We start from the raw sequence: 18,417 nt of genomic DNA on the forward strand, positions 1-18,417 counted from the left end.
ATCCTGTGAAAAAATGAGAGTAGTTTCCTACATTTTTGATTCAAAGTCTCGAAACCAAATTGGAGTCGAAGTCCTGGAATGTCTTTTTAGGGGAAAAACATAACGACTATTGCAAGCCTCCCAAAACGAGCCGGCTGCAGTCGTTATAAGTGCAGAGCCTGTACCCGGCATGCCTTTCCCCTATCTTCCCCCCTTTTCTCTCCTCATGTTTCTGAGGTCAGTAAACAAGAAGTGTGTGTTTCCCTTTAAGGAGCCCCCACCGTTTGCACAGGGGAGGGAGGAGGAGCAGGTCTGCGGAACAGCGGCTGAGGAGGGAAAAAAAATCCAACAGAGGACGGTTTCAAGTCCCCCCAACAGAAACTGTGCCTGATTTGTGGCCAATGTTGGAGATGTAAAAAAAAAAAAAAAAAAAAATAGAAGAGAAAGAGAGGGAGGGAGAGGAGAGAGAAGGAGGAGGGAGGAGGAGGGGGAGGAGGAGAAGGGGGGGAGGAAAAACACTAAAGGGGTAGCTATGGAGATGGAGCGTTTTCCTGGCTGCTTTCTTTGACAGGTGTTGAGTGGGGCAAAAGTCTTAAAACAGAATCCAGCATGTACGCCAAAGGTAAAGGAGCTGTCGTCCCTTCCGATAACCAAGCGAGAGAAAAGTAAGTGAATTATGCGCTAATATGTGACACTTTACCTGCTTATCATGCACAGGCGTGTGGGACAGGGAAGGGGAGTCCAACTTTCAAAACTAGGTAATTTAAAAGCAGTGTACTGTACTAAAGTGCGCTCGTGCCTGCGTGTCCCCCTCCCCTCCTACCACCTTAGAGGTGCGTCTCTTAAACTTTTTTAAATGTTTACCTTTTGTTTGCACTTTCGCGTTTTTCTTGCATGGGATACTTACCAATAGCGTGTCTTCGTGCAAGGCGCGTACACTTATTCTGTAACTTGGTGCAGCATTTTGACTGCAACAATATATTTTATGTTTCGCTTCTGCAGCGTTGCAAGTTGAAAAAGCGTTTAATTTAGGGTTAAACATGTTCCTGTGTGATCGTCCCTGTGCGGACTGCTGCTACTGCTGCTGCTCGGTCTTTTTTTTATCTTAAACTTTAGGAGATGAAGCTGCTGCATGGTTGGATTATTGTGTGTTTTAGAAATATAAACGGGTAGATTGCTCGGGACATTTGATGTATGTTTTTAACGTGAAGCCGGTAGTATCTAAACCTGGCGATGTAGGAAAAGTTTGGTCCCATTCAGAGATCATACAGCGGTGGTAAACTTTTTAGCATCCGTTCACATGGAGGATAGTCATTCTACAAGGAGCATTTATCTGATAATATTTATGATTTATATTATAAGACCTATTGATAAATGTAGTAAGTTGTCGCATCTACGCGAAATCTTCCTTATTGTGTCTGAAAATAATGCAAAAATAATGTTTTTGTGTGTTTTTAAATATGGGTTATTTCTATCATGCTCTTTGCTAAATTTGGTGTTAAACGTTTTTTTTTAACATACGAGTCATATCAGTGCATGAATTAGTGTTTTTCTGTATAAGACTATGTTACTTTTAAATGTCACTGTCCCTTGACTGAAGGCTGCTCCTCATGCCTGCTCTTCATATCGACGCTGCCTCTAATATTCCTGTATGGATCCATTCAAAGATGTAAACCTGTATTGCAAACCCACACTTTAAAAATTACTCAATCAATTGGATCAAAATAATCTATTTTAAAGGATTAAACAGTCTGAGGTGAGAGGTATAGTTTCCCTGTTGGGATGCAATTGTGATCTAAAAACACTGTCCAGTCCTGAGAGGCTGTGTTACACCGCTCCTCATACATCTGTAATAGAAACAACATTTCTTTGGAGACTCTTTTGTATTTTTTGATGCATTGCTGTGTCACATTCAATTGATTAATCTTTCTAGAGATGTGGCTCGCTTATGTGCTTAGTGTAAGCTCCCTCCAATATGACTTTGTACACTTCTAGTGCCACAAGCGTTTAATTTCACTCAGAATTCACATCCGATTATTGGAAAATGTAGAAGCTCCGTGTGTGTGTCTGTGTTGAGGTGGAGGAGTGAATCCTAAATGAAAACAGTCCCATGTGGTTTGGTGAACAGCAGGCAGAGTGACCTTTGAACCAGCATATGATGCTTTAATATTGCATATGAACCATCAGCAGACGTTAGGCTGCTTCCGCACCTGTTTGTGTGCCTTGGCTGCGTTGCTTTATTTACAACGAGCAGGGGATGATTTAAATGCTGTGTTTTCCGACTGTTTTTAGTTGCACTTGCTTGCTCAGGGAGTGTGGATTATGTTCCATGTGTTATTGGGAGTGAAATCAGTGCAGAGGCAGCATGTATTTCAAATGATAGTGTAGGAGGAGGATTAATAATTGAACTCATAAGAAATACAAGTCTTTTGGGGGCTGGCAATGATGAATCCTCCTGTGTTAAGGCTGCTTGTGAAAAACAAAACTCTGGATTTGTGTAGAAACCGCACAGGAAATATCATTTAATCCCATGTATCCAGTGTGTGTGTGTGTGTGGGGGGGGGGCACGTCACAGGCCTATAGGTGTTGCACAGACATAATAGACGGCGCTTGCCCTCTCCCCTCACCTGTCTTGTCACCCTAACCCGCCCCGCAGGGCCAACACATGTTTCCTTGTAAATTTGGAGCTCACAACAGCTGCCTGAATGTATCACTGAATTAGCTCATATTCATATTTACATATTCATATCTGTCTTTACATATTCAGATAGTGAATAAAAGGAGCACCCCGGATGGACTTCAGATTGACAGAGTATTGCAGCTGCAGTGCTAAAGGGTTGAATATCAAGTCAAATATTTAAATAATTAAATAAAAATGGATTATAATATATATAAATCTCTCTTTTGGTTTGAGTAAAGTTGGAATCACTTTTGTTCAGCTGCTTGATTAAACTTAAAATAATGACATTACTGTATAGCCACTTTTCATTAAATATATATAAGGTGATTTGTTCCTATGGTTCACACTAAATACTTGCACATATACATAACTGTCTTCGCTCATTTCGGTTTATATGTTAATACTACTTAATGTTTTACTTAATATTATTTTTATTCTTATTCACACTGCATATTAGTTTTTTACTTTTATTCTCCTTATTCTCAAATGTATTCTATGTTTCAATCTTTTTCTTTTGCTGTTATGAACCCTGAAGGTCCCAACAGGGATCAATAATGGTCGCTCATATCTTATTTGATCTAATCTCATTTAATCTTATATTTGTGTATAAGTTATGTGGTAATACTATGCCTTTTTAAGCTTAATATTATGTTTATTTGAGACTTAGACACATCATATTACATAATACACAAAAGTGGTTAAAGAAAAAGAGAATAATTGTAGTATTTGTCCATAGCTTTGTCTATAGTTAAAAGCAATCAGACAGTGAGGGTGTTGGCTTGTGACCACCTGTTGCTACAAGGAAGAAGAGGAAATATTGTGTATTTCCTGCAGAAACTGTAGCTCAAATATTTGTATACACATGCAGTATTTCAAACAGATTTTATTCTTCAACACCATTTGGTTTTGTTAGTAATTGGCCAGATGCTGAAGCTTTTCAGGGAAATTGTGGATCAACCTCCCTCTTAAAGTTTTTTAAACCGCCAAAAGAAACAGAATGTTCATAATCTTTTTTTTCACTGTCTCTTTAAGTCCAAGACAATCTGAAAAAGTTGTAGTAGCACAGATGCTACAAAGTTATCCGTGTTGCTTCATTGTTTCTATTAGCTCCTGATGTTGCAGTCCTATTGCAAGCTGTTATGTCTGTTTTAGTTTGGAGTTGTTATTTGATAAATGTCATCTTGTCTGTACAGATAGGCTCTTATGCCTGCTTATAAGAAAAAGGAAAAAAGCCCCCTTCCAGTGCAGCATGTCCTTCAGCTACCTGAATAGTAAAGAGTAGTTCTGAGGTTTGAATACAACAAATATACAAACTCCAATGTAAGTGTGTACATCACACAGCACAAAACTGCATGTGTACAGTATGTGTTTTTATTTTCTTCAAAAACCTTGAAACCAAGGCTCAAATCCAAAGGGTTTGTTCAGAAATGCAACATAAAACCGTCACTTTTACATACAACAGCCAAGGCTTTGCCTAGTTTAGCTGTATCCAGATCCCACACAGGTAGCAGGCACGTGGGGGGGGGCTCTTTCTTTTGCAACTCCTTGAGAAACATTATTGTGTTCAGACAGTCTGTATACAAATATTATAAAGGCAGAAGGAAGAATTGGTGCCCTTGTGAGCAAAGAAATTAATTACCCTGCACACTTTTTTTCCAGCGTTTAATTTAATTTGAACAGTAATACAACAGCTTCTATATTAATGTCACCTTATTATTCAGTAACTGGTAACTCTTTGAAATACGCACTGATGAATCTGGCTTCCTAATTAAAGGTGCCATTCACAAAACATTAAATAGCTTGATCAAACATCTCATTTTAAAAAATCACGTTCTTCGTTTCTGAAATAATTCTGCTCCCCGGGTTTGTTTCCTAATCCTCTGTGTTTGTTTACAGATATTTCTGTGCGATTTCAAGTGCTGTTGGATTTGTTTGTGAAAATAACTTGAAGTTAATCAGCTTGTTTTGAATACGGGGTTCTTTACATCCTCCGCTCCTCCTCTGGCTCCTCCTTCCTATTTACATGCAGTTTAATAGGGATCTTCAGGTCTGAATGCATGGTTTTGATTCTACACAGATGCCATCTGCATTTGAGTCTTTTGAAAGAAGCATAAAGCGCTACGCACTAACACATGTAGAAACATTGCACTAAAAGTAAAGAAACCCGTGATTTACCCTCGGCACCCTGTGGCTGACTGCTCTCATTCAGATATGTCAACAGTCAATTAATGCTGCCTCTCGTCAGCTGCTCTGGGTGCATCCGCACACATTTGTTAGTTTTCTCACTTGAAATAAAAGAGACGGTATAAATATTGAGGCTCCGTGCCTGAAGTTGTTAATCAGTTTGGCAACAGAGAGCTCAGAGGAGAATTGTGTGCGTCTTGTATTAGCATAAGGAGAAAAGCGTCTGCCTGAACCGACATCAGGTACATAACAATCATGTGTACCTATGATAAACATAGGAATCAACATTATCGGATTATTGTTTGTTATTGTTGTTAAAGCTTCATCATAGTACGGTCCTCAGTAACTGCTGTGGGAGGGGGCTGCTGTGATAGCAAAACTATGTCAGCTATGCCAAAAACAAATCACAAAATACTAAATACTGTCCTTCCTGTAAAACTGAAAATGAACAACTTACACTGGGAGGTTAGAGGACATGTACAGGTGAGTCAGTCGGTAGGTAAATATCACAGAGTCGTGCTGGTAGAAAGGGAGAGGACTAAATGTTTGTGTGTGTGTGTGTGTGACAGTGTGGATTAACCCATGCTAAAGCCATGTGTGTTTACACGCGTGTTGACACTGATTTGTTTTGACAAAGGAACTGCCATAGCAAAGCTAAGTAAATACAAACAGTGTGTGCTGTGGGAATAAGCTGCAGTGAAACGGTGTCACAGGTGTCTCAAACATCACATCTCTCATTCAGTGATCCACACCCTTTTCACATCTATACTGCTTTAAGGTATCAATATTTAATATTGAGGAAATAATATTATGTGTTTTACTTCAGTTCTAAAATATGCATATGCAGATACATTCAGTGCGTCACTAAATATATAAATGATGCATGCTATAGATGTTATTCTTTGGCGAAGGATAATGTATAAAAAGCAGACGCAGTAATGAGCCCTCACTTCCTCCATTCATACCTTACTTCACCCAGCCCCTGCGCTCTCTGCTGAATTATTAAAAAGAAGACATGAAAGTTAATTTGCTAACTGTCTGTGCTTTAGCTGGCTAAACTCAGCCGAGATGCCCTTGTCTCTGGAGGCGAGCGGAGGAAAGGGAAGGCTGGATGGGGCGGCCTGGGGCTAAATGTCAGGTGTGTTTCCTGGGGACGAGGCAGTGGGAGAGATCTCACTGATATGTGGACATGGAGCAGCGCACTATAGGCCACACAAGGCTTTGGTTTAGCAAGATACCTTCAAGGAAGACAGAAACAGGAGTGCTGTTTATTATTCATTTATTAACGTCAACACTCATTTAGAGTAAGAAAAATATTTAAAACACAAAACCCGACCCCCAGATCAGTTCTTGGAGTGATGCAGGAATTAGTCCTAAAACCCGGAAATTAGTTAGCATTTTATCCCATCTGGTTCCCTCGTCTCGACTCTTCCTTGAGTGTGTTCTCAGTGAGATGCATGAATTAAAGGTCCCCTATTATACTGTTTTTCATCAATATATTCCAGGTCTCAGATATTTACAAAACATGTCTCTGAAGTGTTTGGCTCCAAACACCAAAATCATTGCAGCATCCCATAATCCCCTCTGTTTCAGCCCTGTTTCCAAAGTGCTGATTCTCTGTCTGTTACTTTAGATGAAAATAAGGAGCCCCTCCCCACGCCCCTCTGAGAGAGATTTGGTTAAAAAGAACACAATGGTGCTCTAGGAGGAGATTCAGGTGATAAGGTGGGGGGGGGTTACCTTGGTTGCTGATTGGCTAATGGTTACACAAGCCAAAAAATCGTTATGACATCACAAAGTGGCCAAAATCTGATCAGCTCATTTTCAGACAGGTTTTTATATAAATGGATCAGGACAAAGAGAGAGAGAGAATCTTTTTTCTTGAAACTTTCAGAATCTCTTTACTCAGAGGGGACACATGTTGATGTAGAAAAGACATGAAAAAGTGGATTTTGCATAATAGGTGACCTTTAAAGGTCCCATATTAGGGTTTTTGGGGGGTTTCTCCTTCCTGTAGTGTGATTTGTGCACGTAAATGGTCTGCAAAGACATCAATCCCAAAGCTCCCTTACGCTTCAAAACCCACAATTGGTGTTAATATTTCGAGATTATCCTGCCTTACAAAACAAATAAGAATCATAAACATGTGACAAGATCCTACTCTCTGCATTATTTTTGAAATACAATGTAAAAATCCCATTGCTTTTTGTTGGGGAAGCCCTTGCAATGCTCATTTCTGGGTTAGCCTAAAAAAGAAGTCATCGTTGTGCCGCTCCATTGAAAACGGATGTCTTTGAAGAGGTGCGTTAGTTCAGTGCATCTTAATAGCACTGAAGAGGGGTGTTTGTTCAAGCATCATAATAGTTGCAAGAAAAGGAAATGGTTCAGTAAAGTTCTACCAGTTGCTCTTTGTTGGAAAAACTGTTGCAAATGATCTTTAAGCTTCAGAGAGGGATCGGGAGAAGATGCACTGTCTGGCTTTGTGTCTCTATTAATATAAAGTCACAAAGCAGCTTTATATCATAAGCCTTGACATTTAGTCCTCCGTCAAAACACAGGTCAAATATTCTTCCTCCCACTCAGACAGATCTCCTTCTTCTCATCATTTAATTTGCATCAGAATACTTTTATTATTACGTTTCCTCCGTGGAAGTCGATGGAGCAGAGAGTGCGATGAAGAAATGTGAGATGTTGAGTCGACTGCGCGTGCGGGGGGGGGTTTGTCTTGTAAGCATCTCATCTGTTATTCCTGAGTGACACGTGTAACTGGTGCAGGGTTCACAGGGAAGGAGTTAAGCCTTACAGTATCCAGTGGAAGAAGTCGAGGCCCTGACCTTTCCTTTCCCTCTGACACAGCTCTCCTGTACAGTAGACCCCCCCCCCCCTGGCCTTCCTCAGGCTTTGCTCCATAAGCCTCCAAGAAAAAATTCTCCACCTCTGCCAAGTTACACTTACTGCTTCTGACAGGGTAACAAAAGGTGTCCCCTGTAGCCGGGATTGAATGAGTGTTTTTAAATAATGCATTGCAGCCGGGGCAGGTGCCCATCACTCGGGCACAGAGACCCTCATATCTCACCAGGCTCTGCCACGAACATTTCATTGTATCACCGCATTGCCCATGGAAATATCCTGTGCAGTGCGGACAGGGCATATAGGAGCTGCCGCCGGACGCTGGGTATTTCACACCGCAAGGAGGGCCACATTTTCACCTTTCATAACAAGAGACTCCCCACGTTGCCCAACACACAGGACACTTCAACATCCCCTGAATTGCTCAGGCTGACGGAGCAAAAACAAACATGGATGGCAACATCAGCTTTACAGTGAATGAGCAAAAACACAAAACAGAAAAGAAAATCCAAAATATTCACTTTTACAACCGTACAGTACTTACAGTAATGTCGCCTTGAGAAATGAAAGTCACTCTTCTTTGTTAAAAAGTGTTGTTATGTAATATTTAAGGTTAATATCATTCCTTTTATGTATTAAAAGTGGGGGTATTGCAATATTTTGCTTTAACATTCAAATTTTGATTACAAGTTTCATTCCTTCCAAACAAAAGAAAAACCATATAAGAATAATAAATGAATGAAACATAGAAAGAGATAGAACAACAAGCAGGTGATCAATAAAACAGGTGTCATGGCATCAAATTGCATCCCCAATCATACCTGCAAAAAAAACAACTTAACATTTATTATTAAAAGAGAGAAATTATGTATTTTTATATTTCCCGACAACACGTAATTAAACGTGATGGACTTACTACTAAACACAACACTGATCAGTATCACTTAACGATACTAGGACAGTCACTCTAGATCAATATTAAACATTTACAAGCAGTTCGCTCCTCCCTGTGACTTCTCATAATCATTTTCTGCACATGTTATCATTGATCAGGCCTTTAAACGTGACGCCTCTTTAAAGAAATACTGACGACATCCTGGAAAAACAAACCCACACTTTAATGAATACCTCAATCAACAAGCGTGTTTACACTTTGTATCTGCAATGGGCGTCAATACAGTTTAATCTGATGTAAGAGTGAGAAATAGAGGAGGGGATATCATCTTGTGTCAAATGCTTGTTGAAACTGGTTCGGACCAGATGTGGCACATCATGCTCTTTTTTTTATAGCGATATCTTTGAAGAGCTAAAGACGTCTCAGGCTGCTCAACTCTGGCTCATTGTTGATTCATTCAGTATCACCTTTAATCAACCCAAACATCATAACTCTGTCTGTATGCATGTGATCAGCATAAAAAACAGGAGCACAGCAGACCTGGAGACCGGTGCAGACAGATGATGATGTCTGTTCTGCGTCGTAGTGAAAATATTGAGCTGCTTGTTTTGGGCAAATGTTGCGTTTGTCCTGATGTCGGAGTTAGAGGTCTATGTGTGTCTGCAGCTTCTTGTGTAGTCTAATTGAGACTGACAACATACTGAATATCTGAGATTTAGTTGCAATTAAAGTAGAAGACAACATTGTTCAGAGTTGTTTAAAGTTGAGATGAGTCGGGTTTAGCGGCTGTAGTTGCTTAGAAACGATCACTAGTTGAGTAAACAAGGGAAAGACAGTGACAAGGATGAGTCAACTGTCGATGGAAAAAGAGAGCAATGATTTGGTTCCTCTTTCATAAAAACTCTTTGAGGTGGTTTGATTTTAATTCTCAGATCCAGAACAATCCACAGAAACCTCCGCAACTCTCTGCCTTTTTACTTCTTCAGTAACAGGCCTTTTTTTCTTATTTCTCGAAGTAGTTCACATACCAGTCCAACACTTGGGATAAGCACTTTCATGGTGACAGTTGCAGCCGATCCTACTCTCATATGTGTAGGACTTTAACATTTTCAGTTGGAGCCAGAAGACAATAAGCTTAGCTAAGTACAACGGCTGCAAACTGCTAATATGCTCTGTCCGAAAAAGAAAAAAAATGCACCTCTACCTGGGCAATTATGGGGCCGGTTCGAAGCAGGAGCCCAATCGGAAACCTGATCTTGGTGTTTCCAGTTGCCTGCTCTCGTCCAGAATATTGGTTCAACGTGGGCATCGACTATTTGCCCAGCCATCACCGAGAGTTTCTGAGGCCTGGACGGGATTTACGTGAACAACATCAGCTCCTGGCGAGTACAACAACGAGTGAAGTTGTTAGAAAACTCGTGCCTGCATTACATTTGGCTTGAGTTAGAGCAGCATTACCAGAGCCCCAAATGTAGTCGCCATTGTTGTTACTATGAGGGAAATTGGTGTTGCTGGGAAAGGAGAAATATAAACGGGGACGTCATGACGTCGAGCCCGAAAAGCTCTGGTTAATGGAAAAGAAAACTAGTTCTTAGGAGATTCCCAAGTTGAACCAAGTCTGAACATCCACTATTGAAAAGAGGTATAATTAACATACTTAAAATATAAATCTTATATGCAGCAACGTATATCTGATCCATAGATAGACATCAACATGCGTGTGACACCTACAAATGACAGGAATCCAACAAGCAGCGCGTTGACATCTGAGAACTTCAACCACGTCTGAGGATATTTTTCCTCTCCTCTGTCCGAGTTCCTGTCAGTGTGTACGCCGTCTTGTTTTCGGCCTCCGAGCCCCAACAGCAGGGTTCCTCAAACCACAGGGACATGGCTCAGTGCCACGAGGCTCTTTAGCTCAGAGCTGCAGAGCTCTACATCACACGTTTACAACCCCTCCACAGCGTATATGATCCTCGCTCTGTGAAATCCTGTTTATCCAGGCTTCATCTAAAATGACACACTGATGATTTTCTGCCGATTGTTCGCATTTGTTGAAGTTATGTCGATGGGTTCCTTTGAATTCAATGTGGGTCATGAGTTTTCAAAATGAGTGCTGTTATTTTGAGGAAGATGATGAGTGTAAAAGTTGGGATCCTTGACACTAATTTCTCTCTTTTTCTCTTTCTGTTTTCCAGGTTAGCTTTATATGTGTATGAGTATTTGCTTCATGTCGGCGCACAGAAATCCGCACAGACCTTCCTGTCAGAGGTAAGCTTTTCTTTCAGTATGACTTCCTGTCTCTAAAGCGTGAATGGGGTTCCCCCTCTATTGTATTGCCAGGATTGGAATTCCTGTTATAAATGGATCTGTGTACAAGCAGCTGTTGAGCAATATTACTAAAAGCCAGGCTCTTGACACTTAAAAACTGTAACAATATTACGGAGCCAAGACTGTTTTGTTTTTTTACAGCAATGTTCTTTTGAGTGTTTGTTAATTTGGGACAATGTGAACATGACATTGGTTACTTACTATGATTGCCAGCCCTTCATTATTAGATGTAATTTGTCATCATAAACATTGTATAATTAGTGCAGTTTGACATATTGTGGGCATGTGCTGTTGCTCTGTATGACATTTAATAAGTGGAGCCAGTCCCTGAAGGTAAATCGAGTGTACCTTTTTAATATTTGATCATGTGTCCCAGGTAAGCCAGACTTATTAGTCTCATATCAGGCCCCTGAACTGTTGGAGAGGTTAGGGTCTCTAATGTGTTGCATCTTCTTCCTTAATGGACATCCTTCCTGCTAATGGTCCCATGTTCAGACCGTCTCCTATACAACACCTCTCCTGCACACTGGCTTTATTCAGCTCCACTTAACACACTGAGAGGGCTTTAACAGCAAGCAAAGGCAGGTCTCTATCATTTAATACTGACAGCGTTTATCTGACATTTCATCAGGTGAGCTCAGTGTAGAGTCACTCACGTATAGAGATACTGTAACACCGGTTTAAACTCACACATGCATGCTGCTCACATGGAAGAGAGAGTCTAGTAAACAACAAGCAGATCACTGATCAGAATCACAGATACTTACATTTTCTGATTTCAGCTAGAAAACAAGCTTTGATTAAATAATGAAAGTCTTACAATTGAGACTTCTCTAACGGTCTTTTTTTAAAACAATGTTATACCTATTTGATTTAAGGAACAGCTCAACATTTTGCTCCAAAGGGCAAAAGTCAAACTAACTCATTTATACCACTTCTTTATTTTTTAGTAAATATAGAGCTACACCTAGCAGCCTTAGCATTACGAGTGGACACACGGGAAACAACTAGCCTGCCTTTATTCTAGCTAACTATTACCAAAATATATGTTTTTTCTTTCATTCCTACAAAAACTGTAAAAAAAACAAGTTGTAGTTATATCTGGGTGATGTCCTGGACAATTTTCTGGGTTCATTTTTAGTGCCTGCATGAATCTGAAAAACATTTATTTTGTCTGTAATTTGATTTTTATATTTCCTTTCATATTTTTCTAATTTAAATATCAAATAAATACCAGTATTGCAAGTGTTGCTGGAGCTTCTGTAAGGTTAGCCTATAATAATAACAATAATAATAATAATTATAAAAATGATTTTACGTGCAACCATTTATTTTGAGTATTATTTTCTGGCCAAAAAGAACTGTCTCTACAAATAGAAGAAATTTCCTCTTTTGTGTTTCCTGTTATAAATCTCTACGTCATCTCTAAGATGTATTTTGGATAAAAACAAAAAAAATAGAAATCAAATCAAAAAGTAGAAAATCAATGAAAAAATATAATAGCTTGCTGGGACGTGGGTGGATCAATCAGACAGAAATTGGTTTTGTTAGCTTATACTGTGAAGGGAGGCTGGCAGCATGGAGGCTGGCAGCAGGGAGGGCAGGACCACTGGAGGCCGGCCCAGTTGCCAACAGCCACGAGCGGTCGACTAAAATATGAAGCAAAAATGGGGGGGAGCAGCAGAGGGAGATCAAGTGGTCGAAGCCTCGCTCATTTCAGGGCCCTTGTGGCTGAATCTTCATCCAGAGATTGAGTGTTATTAGTGGGAAGGGGTGAAGCGCTGGGTCACAGGCAACCAGAGGCACACATACATAAACACACATTAAAACAGGAATTAAGACAACATCTACACAGACAGGGATTAAAACAACATACACACACACAAACAGTCCATGGCCACGAGGCAATGAGGCATGCATGCGCAGACTGCTAAGTCAATTTGACGCCAGTTGTCTCAAATGCTGCGCCGGCAACACTGTATGGCTTACTCTAGTAATTTTGTTTATCTCAACCTCAGCGTTGTTTCTGTTTAGTTGTCTTTTATGGTCAGAGTCAGTATATTTGGATTAGACTGACAGTAATGGGAACATATCCGTGCAAACAGCAGCTTGACCTCTCACCTTTCCCCCTTCATGCAGTCCTAGCAGTAGGCTTTAAAGTGTTGAGGGATTTCTCACGAGTATTTGAAGAAACAAGACTTGTTTTACTCATCCATGTTAGCAGTCATTCATCACACTCCAGATCTTGGTGGAAACACACACAAACCTGAACACCCTCCACTTGCTCTGATAAAACACAAGCCAATTGAGAAATAGATTCAAGAAAATATACCAACAAAGACATGCTACAAAATCATACAGAATACAACAGAATTAAGTGTTAAAGTTAATTGTTCAATGAGTTGGTTAAATGCTCTGGTGTGGAAAAGCTAGGAATCAGTCCATTACGGCAAATAGTGATTATTTTCATTTTTGGTTAATCTGCCATTCAATCTTGATTAATTGATCAAATATTTTGTCTCTAAAATACCATACCAATTTAAATTTAAAATCATAAGAAATGCAGTTTACTAATACGAATGATAAAAGACAAAGAAAAACATAAAATCCTTACAAAACCATAGAAGCAGAAAAGGTTTAGCATTATTGATTTTTAAAATTCTAAAAACGTCAAATTGATTATCAGAAATCAATTATGGTTGCCGATCAATTCTTAGATTTAAAGTAAATAGAGTTTAAACTTAGTTCCATTTCTTTGGTGCGATTTGCAGCGTCGGAGAGTTTATTTATATGCTGCGCCGTCAAAATTATGATGGGTTTCTCAATTGGCTTGCCTTATATTCGTTAAACCCGATGTATGTGTTGTTTAAGACATAATGATGTTTTCTTTGCCATGCATTCAGATTTCTGAGGCTAAGCACCTATGTACCTCGTAGTCTTTTCCTCTCACACAAACACACATACAGGAAAACGCACAGCTATGTTTCAATAGATAAGGGAATTCTATCCTCGCAGGTAGACTGGGAAGACACACACACACACACACACACACACACACACACACACACACACACACACACACACACACACCTGCTCATCTAATGAGAGCGCTATCACCTGGACTTACTTTCCTCAATTAGCCTCTGTTCCTCTTCAGTGAGAAGCACACAAACAAACAAACACTCACACACACATTCATATTTATAGGATATCCAGAACACACTCCTTTCCCCGGGAGGACTTTGCCACTCTATGCTCTCCTGCACAGTGCAGCACTCAGCTCTTTAGCAACATTAAATCAACAGGCCCAGCCCACATACGGCACATCACATCACTATAAACTGCACTGGGGAAATCTATAGAGTAGACACTTAAATGGAAATATGAAGCTAGGATCTGATATTCCACATATATAAATAAATATTTAGAAAAACAAAGACAAATCTTACTGCTGTCCTCACAGACCCGGGTGAATCGTGTAGGTTTAACTATGTGAATGTGTGTGTGTGCAGTCATGTCAGCAGGTGTGTGTGTGTGTGTGAAGCAGGGACAAGGACTGCTATCTCAAACTGCATCTTATCTCGCCGTCCAGATTCATGCAGGAGCTCTGCTGGTGTGTGAGGGCAGTGGAGAGGGCCGCTGCTTCAATACAGTCCCAGTGTCTTATCCACAAACTCTACTGCAATCCACTGCGCTGCCAGTTGGCCTATTTTTTTCTGTCCAACTCTCACTCTGTGTGTGTAAAGTTGGGAGGACAGTTGGGCGAAAAGATTACAATATGCATAAAACATGCAGCGATGTCAAATCCCTCATATCCTTCCTCTGTCTTCTCCTCTCAATCTTCTTTTCCACTCAGATCCGATGGGAGAAGAACATCACACTTGGGGAACCGCCTGGATTTTTACACTCATGGTGGTGGTATGTATATGATCTTCTTTCTGTCTCTTGACCACACACACACACACACACACACACACACACACACACACACACACACACACACACACACACACTGTAGATAACCCAATTTGTGTTATTTGAGACTGAAGGGGATGTTGCATTGTTTTTGTTGCTTTCGTTGCAGTTGTATATATATCTTATAATGTAATGTAGGTGAACTTCCTGTTTCATTTGTATGCTTTTATTTTGAAGGCAAGTTCACGCGGCTGACAGGAAGTTGTTGAGGCATTGGAAACAACGTGACGGAGAAAGTAATATCTTCTATGGCGGAGAAAGAGAAGAATGGACGGTATATTTAAATGTTNAAGTTCACGCGGCTGACAGGAAGTTGTTGAGGCATTAGAAACAACGTGACGGAGAAAGTAATATCTTCTATGTAACGGCGGAGAAAGAGAAGAACGGACCGTATATTTAAATGTTAGCACCCCCCGAAGAGGCTCAAGCTCACGTTACAAATTATTACAATTAATTAATTATTAATTATTACAAATAAATTATAATTCATCAGTAAAGTAAAGCCTACGACCATTATTCGTAGGGAAATGCTACACACACACACACACACACACACACACACACACACACACACACACACACACACACACACACACACACACACACACACACACCCCCCCCCACACACACACACACATACATACATATATTTCAACAGCTGACATTCATTCTGTAGAAGTACTCTTGATGGACTGGAGGAATGTGCAGGGGTGGAGAGGGACAATAATTGCAGGGAATGCTAAGTGCATCATCTCACACGTGTTGAAGTGAGATCCTGGTTTCACTCAGATTGACAAGTGAGACAACTTGCCTCACTCTGTTATTCAAGCTGAACAATTATTTTTTTTCTTTCTGCACTCCCAAATCAAAGTCAGATCCAACATTGCTTGCATGGGTTTACAAATGTTGACACTGTGAACTCTTGAGCAGACAAAATAGACCTAACTGCACCCTGGATAACCTCTTAAGTTTTGCAACTACAATCCAATGTAGTGGTGGAAGAAGTACTCTGCTTTACTCAATTAAAAGTAGTCACAGTGTAGAAGTACAAGTCTCTCAAACTTTTACTTATGTACTGTTCTTGCTTTAAGAAGTTCCTGCTTGCATGTACCCATTCATGTACCGACAAGTATATTACTGGATTACTTTGATACGGAAGAAAATTTAAAACGTGACGATTCTTCAGCAAGTTCTGAGTTGAAAGAAGGTTCTGATAACTTTCTGATAGGAAGGAAATCCTCAGGAGATGTAAGTAACGCTACATCTACTCATATGTGTATTATGTCCTTTGTCCTCAGATTTCACGGAGTTAATATCATGACAGTGCTATTTTCAACACGAACTGTAACAACACTAAGGGCTTTAAAAATACTTAATTGCCTCCATGAGCTGCGTGTCACTGCCTGCTGCTGCAACTGCTAAGTGAGTTGATGAGCAGTGGGCCAAAATATGCTAAATAACAATGATAAATGTTTTTAGAACCATGGCGTCTACTTCTCCCTTTCACCTCATTCAGTCTCTCATCGTGACATCTGTCCTGCCAGTTTAAAAACTCCTCTCCATCGTCGAGATTTCCAGATTATTTTAATGTGATGCTCCATTTAACAGGACAAGGCTCTGACGTGGGTTGTTCCTCTTCTCTTTCTGCCTCTTTAAACAAATCTGACAGATCTCTTAATGCTAGATAAATAAAAGGGTTTTCTATCTGGCTGAAAGAACAGAGGTCAGGGGGGGAATACCCAAATGTGTTCCCGTGGATTCCCCCTTTTTTTTTTTTTACAGTTGTCAGGCCAAGAGCTAGAAAATCCAGGCAGTAAAGAGGAAGCTGGGCTGTAAACAGACAAAGAGTCAAGCAGGCAAACAGGACTGGAGGTTGAGAGGCTGAATCCTCAGCAAGGCAGCATGAGAGCCAGGATAAGAGCTTTGACAGGGCCCGCTTTGTTTGTCATTCATGCTATCCAGCTCATCCCCAAAGTCCCCTGGCCGGCCCTGTGTAATAAACCCGGACACGCGGCTTCATTCATTCATCCTCTCTGGCCCCAGTGTGTGTTGTAATTGTGCAGCCTGTTGACACGGTTCATAATGGTCCTTAAAGAGCCTGGCTTCCCTCAACCTGACAGCGCTCAATTGGACAGCTACCAGTAATACTGACAGAATGACATACACAAACATACAGCGCAGTGTAAGTTTGCTCTCGCCTCTGCCTGAACCAATAAGAGGGCTTAGGGAGACTGGCCGTGTGTGTGTAAGAGAGAAAGAGTGTTTGTGTGTAAGTGTGTGAAAGTGGAAAACAGAGAGGGAGACTGAGTGCTTAAAGTGTGTGTATGGTGGAATAAGTACGTATAATAGTAGGGATACTTAATTAATAAAGTCATGTGATCGGAGTATTACTTAAGTAAAAGTACAGAAGTATTATTGGCTTCAAAACATACTTAAGTACCAAACTCGTTAAGTGTAACGGGCGATTCTGAATCATACTGTATATTAAATGACTGGATTATGATTTTTTGATGCATTAATACGTCTATTACAGCTGGTAAAGGTGGATCTGATTTGAATAACATTGTATAAGGCTGCCAGAAAAAGCCTAACCTACAATGTCAATGTTTATCTATTAAATTAGATTAGATATACTTTATGATTATTATTTTTGTCACAGCAGCATGTTAACAAGCCATTGCATATACGTTTAAAAACAATTAACATAATCAAATAGAAACAAAAAGTAAATATGTATATATATATATATATATATATACTGTATACATATACACAAACATACACCATGGTAGGCTAATCTACTAACAAAATGTTGACATAGGCTAATAAAGCTTTGTGTTAGCTAGTAATCTGAATATGCAATGTTAATAAACTCTCATATAAATGTAATGGAGTAAAAGTATTATATTGGCTTCCAAAATGTAGTTAAAGTACAAGTACCTCAAACATTAAGTACGATAAGTGAGTAAATTACATTCATCCACTGACCATATTGGTATATTTCAGCACAGTGTTAGAGAGGACCGTGTGTAAATGTATGTGTAAGTGTATGTGTAAGTGTGTGTGTGCAAGTGTATGTGTGAAAGTGTGTGTGTGTGTGTGTGTGTGTGTGTGCCAGAGAGCGGTTGGAGGGTAGTCTGATGATTAGCCGGGCAGCGTCTGTCTGGGCAGCACGTGGACATGGAGACTCTCTGGGGGNAAGAGTCCTCTCCTGCTGATGTTCAGGTGTATATCAGTATGTAGTGTCTCTACTTTAAAGAGTCCTCTCCTGCTGATGTTCAGGTGTATATCAGTATGTAGTCTCTCTACTTTAAAGAGTCCTCTCCTGCTGATGTTCAGGTGTATATCAGTATGTAGTGTCTCTACTGGGACATGTCTCCATGCTTTAATGTTCAAAAAGTTCTTTATTTTTCTCACACTGCCTGTGCTGCAGCACCTCTTTTCACCCTCTGTCTGAAACCAGAGCCCAGTCTGCTCTGATTGGTTAGCTGGCCGGCTCTGTTGTGATTGGTCAACCGCTTAG

The 18,417-nt window shown here is 40.2% G+C and overlaps 1 long non-coding RNA gene across 2 annotated transcripts; it reads left to right on the forward strand.

Moving 5' to 3' along the window:
* The first annotated feature begins 493 nt into the window (after positions 1-493).
* Positions 494-15,101, forward strand: LOC104948970 (uncharacterized). 2 transcript variants are annotated; one of them, XR_798756.1, is made up of 4 exons: positions 494-644; positions 10,787-10,859; positions 14,776-14,837; positions 15,072-15,101. It is a non-coding gene; the product is annotated as an uncharacterized lncRNA (long non-coding RNA). The 2 variants fall into 2 exon arrangements; XR_798755.1 differs by lacking the exon at positions 15,072-15,101 and having other exon boundaries at positions 14,776-14,855.
* Positions 15,102-18,417: the final 3,316 nt, after the last annotated feature.

This window comes from Notothenia coriiceps, unplaced genomic scaffold, assembly GCF_000735185.1.
Source record: "Notothenia coriiceps isolate Sejong01 unplaced genomic scaffold, NC01 NC01_scaffold00015590, whole genome shotgun sequence".
NCBI classification, from domain to species: domain Eukaryota; kingdom Metazoa; phylum Chordata; class Actinopteri; order Perciformes; family Nototheniidae; genus Notothenia; species Notothenia coriiceps.